We start from the raw sequence: 5,178 nt of genomic DNA, 5'->3' as shown, positions 1-5,178 counted from the left end.
AATTTGTAACAAATATAGTTGTCAGTTGTTAAAAACAACGCTCGCTCTGCTTGCTTTTGCTTACAACTGGATGACTGCCCCTGGAAGGTATACTGCTTACATGACACGCAACATCCATTACCATCAGCAAATCGCACATTGTTTACCACAGTCACGCACACACACACTGAGGCAACGGAGTGGGAGTGGAAACGAGCAGACGTGACTTCCATTCCCATTTTCCCGTTCCCGAGATGGAAGGTTATTACTTGGGAACACGCGACCCTTTTTCCGACCGTTCCGGAAGCGAACGAGTGCGTGAAAATAAACACCCGCCTGACCAGAATCAAGGTTGAACGCTTCCCCGAAGGGCGTGGCGGTGCGTGTCAATAACACATCATAACAATCTCCTGGAACGAGCAATTTTTCGCAGGTGGTCGATTGACCTTCCCCCGTTACTAAATACACTCAACTTCGACTTCGAACATGATGATGTGTGTTGTTCGGTTGTTTCCCCACTTCCAGCGAGGTTGCGGATATCAATCAAAACAATAACAACAGGTGCCCTCCAACTCCATCGGACCGAACACCGATCTGCGAACGCCTGCAAGGTAGGCACCATGCTCAACATCACGTACGCCGTCAAGGCCAACCCAGATATCGCTCATTTCGGTTGATGAAGGAAAGCGATAACAGAAACGAACTCCGTCGTAGGAATAAAGCAGACCGGTCGCAGTTGGCCTTGAAATCCCCTGGGTTTATTTTTATATACCTTGCGTTGCTTGGCTTGCTTTCTCGTTGCAACAAGTGTTTGGGTTGTACTCCAAAGAGGAAAGAATAACTTTTACTCGGACCGAGACTCTCCACCTTTTTTTTTTCTCTGTATCCGTCTTCTGATGGTCGTGGGTCGTGTTTCGCGACCCCCTCCCGATTTTAATTACTCCAATTAGTGGTTTGAGAAGAGGGTGGCCGATCTTAGAGGCGATGGAGAAAAAAAAAAGAAATGAAGTCCGACGACTTTTTTTCTCTTGTGCGTTTCCTTTTTTTTATCTAGTCGTCCATGACGAGGGGAAAAAAGTCCTTCCCGACGATTCTCGACTCCTGGTAGGTCGAGTGCCCTAATGAGTCGCCACTGGCCGCGACCACGTGGCGGGGCTCCGGCCGTCAATCGCCGTTCGTAATTAGCCATGCAAATTACACACTTTGGGTGGTTGGTCATCGCAGCAGCAACCTTTGGCGATTGCATTCGAACTTTTGTTGTAGGTTGAAAGCATTCCAAGGGAGGTGGGGTACGAAGCGGACGGAGTTCCAATCGCCTACTATGATGACCACACTAATTAACTGACCACGTGAACAGGGAATCATCCTGGACAGCACGTTCCTGTCGTTTTTTTTTTCTCATTAGCTGATTAGACAAAAGAAAAAAAGAAAAAGTCAGAGATGGACATCGCTTGCAGGAGACAGTGCGAAGGAAAAATCTCATAAAGAATGACTAATTAAGATTCATTGAATAATGAGTGTGGTGGAGGAGAGATGGCTTCCAAGAAAGGAATGAAGGAGGAAAGGGAAAATCGTGCCTTTTGAATGAATTACAGGCATATTGTTTTGTTTGGCAGACGCAAATTATCGTATAAATTCAAATTAAAAATCAAAATTCAAGACGGGATTTTGGCGGAATTGCTTCTGGCAGGATTTATGAGCGATTCTAATGAAGCGAACTAAAATTAATCGCGAAAATTATTTTGCAAGAATATGACACGAGTGACATTCAAAAACATTGAAATAATGGTTACTTCTTAGTCTTCTTCCTAGCTTTGACGCTCTTATATGAGCTTAGGCCTGCTCTCAGCTTATTTTTAACGCATTTCCACAATTCTCGCGTTACTTTTCAAAACGTCCTAACACGGAGAACAATTATTTTTCCGGTCAAAATAACTATATTGTTTAATTGTTTTAGAGATAACCCGAAACTATAGTTGATTTGACTATATATAGAGGGCAACAACTATAGTCCATAGTTGGCTCCTCGGTTGGCTCAACTATATTTTTCAGTAGATGAACAAACGTCAAACTTCAAAATACAACTATGCTTTAGTTGATTCAAGAAAACTATTGTTAGGAAAGCAAAATTTTACAATGTTTATTAAACGAACTGCTCTTCATTATCGACATATTAAGGAAGTTTGTTTTGCTTCTTTATCGATCGCACACAATTGCAAAATCATAAAAAAGTTAACAAGAACATTCAGCTTTGATTTGAACCGCGTTCATCTGCGTGAGAGCCAGCTATCTTATCGCCTGCTCTACGCATCACAAGTTAAAAGTATGTGGATTTATGATGATCACTTGAAACCAAATTATATAAATAAATTACATTTAACGGTTGCTGTTATAGTTGAATTCAAAGGTTCCTGTTATAGTTGAATTGAGTATAAAACGCTGGCCAGACTGGCGAGTTATAACATGTTATAAAGGTTGTCAAATAATTGCAACACAGAAACCACCATCAAGATAGCGCTATAACATGTTATAACTCTGTAGTCTGAACGTACTATAAGATGAACAGTTGAACCTATTAGGTAGATATGATTGAGCTGACGGTCAAATTAATGTTGGAATAACTATAGGTTTCTTTCAAACAACAATATTTTTCCATGTGAAAGTAACTATTAGGATTGTTATCTTAACTTAACGAATTTGTTCTCCGTGAAGTACCAAATGTAAACAAATCGAGTTAAGCGATACAAACTATTGCTCTTCTATCATTGTATGTGATAAAAAAATTAAAAGGTTGTGTCCTAGACACGACCGCAGTATGACGTAGAACTACGGAAAATTGATGTATGTCATGTATTTTTGACTACACACTTAATCACGGTTTCCTTGTTCGGTAATTTTTTTTACAGTTTTCGAACTGTAAATCACAAAAACTGCCGAACATTCAGCTGTTCTCAATAAAATTACTGACTTCCATAAGTTTTGGCAAGAAACTACTGAATGCGGTAATATTTAGTAATCACTGAATTGACCTAAAATAACAGTTTTACGGGAAATGACTAAAACTCAGTAAAATAGAACACCGAGTTTTCAGTACTGATTATGTTTTACTGAAACAATCATCAATCGAAATTCCAAAATTACGGATCACACTAGTAAATTATATTCCTTTACGTCATTCTCCTCCGTTCCACCTCGCGCACTTGACTTCAGAAAGTTGTGTGTGAAAACAGCAACATGCACTCCTGCAGTCCTGCATCGACTTCCAGATGTTTCGATTGTGTGTAGCAGAAATGGCACTCCAAGAAAGCAACCAGCCGGCTGAACCACGAGGAAGTATTAAGCTGGACTATAGCTCAAGATAAGTTTAAACAGCATCATTGCTATTATGCCTCTAAACAAATAAACCTGAGTCCCCTAATAAAAATCTTAAAATATCCGAAATATTTTATTTATTGCTCATTGATATTTATTCATCAAAGTACTGGAAAACTCAGCAAAATAATGTAAACAAATAAATTACTGAACAAGTCAGCACATTTTTTACTGACTAAAACGGTAAATTTTGACATTTCAGGGAATTTTCCATTTACCGAGTTTTCAGTTAAACCAAGAACTACTGAGTTGATTGCTGAAAACTCAGCTGTTTAAAAACCCAGTAAAATTTTACCGACTTCGGTAATCTAAACTATGTGTGTATTATACTTTATCTTAAAATTTTCAGGTATTTCAATGTTTCGGTTATGGTTTAAAACTGGCGACAATTCATGTTAGCATAATCAGACCACCGTTCATCTTACGCATGAGATGATGTACAGTCATCCCAGTATTATGGGCCAGCTATTCACTATTATAGGTTAGTCAGTTCTGCGTGTTAATCTTATGGAAGTGGCCCATAATTGTGGGTGACCCAGAATACTGGGGAGACTGTATTTAAATTGGCTAATGTGCCTGAAGCACGAAATCGAGAAAAATGCAATTTTAACATTTTTGTTGGTTGAATAAGTTTTACTAGATAAAATTGTCTTTTAAAATATACATAACAGTATTTGCCTATGCCGGAAACATGCCGTTGAATAAAAACAACGAAACTAATAGCCATTTTCTATAAAGGCTGATTTTTAATCATAGTAGCCATTTTTTCAATTACAATCTCAGGGAAATTCGCCAAACGGTCATTTGTTTTGGCTAACGTGCATACGTTCTCGTTTATTGTGGTGTGAATTCCAGCTAGATATGGCTTTAAAGTATCTACAACAATATACGGAACCACTAGTGAAAGTGAGCAGGAGCCAGATGACAGTATTCCGCGTCGTAAACCCACAAAGCGAGAAGCAGTAGCTCTGGAGACTAAAACGATTAAGCGTATAAAACACACAGTGGTGCCTGGAAATTGTGCAGCATGTCCTCTGGATTGTGAATCTAAAATAGCTAGAGAAATGCGGCTACGCATCAATGAGTCGTATTGGAACAAGACGCCTGCCGATCAAAAAGGTTTTATCCGGGAAAACGTTCTGCAGATCGAAGTTAAACGTAGACGGATACGTGCCGTTGTGCATCGGAAATGTTTTACATATAAATATCATTTGAAAGATTCCTTTTTCAGTTCGCAGAACGTTTGTGCAACATTTTTTCTGAACACAATTGGGTATGAAAAATCTTGCAGGTATGAATTCTATTCTTAATAGGCGTAGTATTTGTTTGTAGTACATCAATTGTAAATTTCAGTAATACTATTTCTCGCGCGTTCAAGAAAGAAGCATCGCGTGACTGGAATATTGATAAGAGGGGTATGCTTCAAAAATTAAAGAGCAGAGATCTGAAAAAGATGGTCACGGAAGACATACTATTACATAATCCTACGATATCTCACTATCGACGGATCCATGCTCCAAATGTTAAATACTACCCTAATAAAAAATAACCATAAATGAACGATAACCCAAATCATTGAACTATTCCACAAATGGTTTGGATGATACCCAGAACACGTCGTTAAGCAAATTAACCATACAATTTTTATTAGGGCTTGCCTTCGGACCTTTCAGCCAGACGCTTGTTTGATGCATATATTGCAAAGCAGACCGATGAAAATACGAAGTGTTCATACCAATATTACTGCGGGTATGTTTTCTTGTATAAATCTGTGGACATTTAAAAAATTATATTTTTTACTACAGCATACTTCGAGCTATGAACATC

Source organism: Ochlerotatus camptorhynchus, unplaced genomic scaffold, assembly GCF_037179485.1.
Source record: "Ochlerotatus camptorhynchus isolate MF236.1 unplaced genomic scaffold, CSIRO-AGI_Acam_v1.1 ptg000141l, whole genome shotgun sequence".
NCBI lineage: Eukaryota > Metazoa > Arthropoda > Insecta > Diptera > Culicidae > Ochlerotatus > Ochlerotatus camptorhynchus.
Note: the sequence above shows the minus strand (reverse complement) of the source record.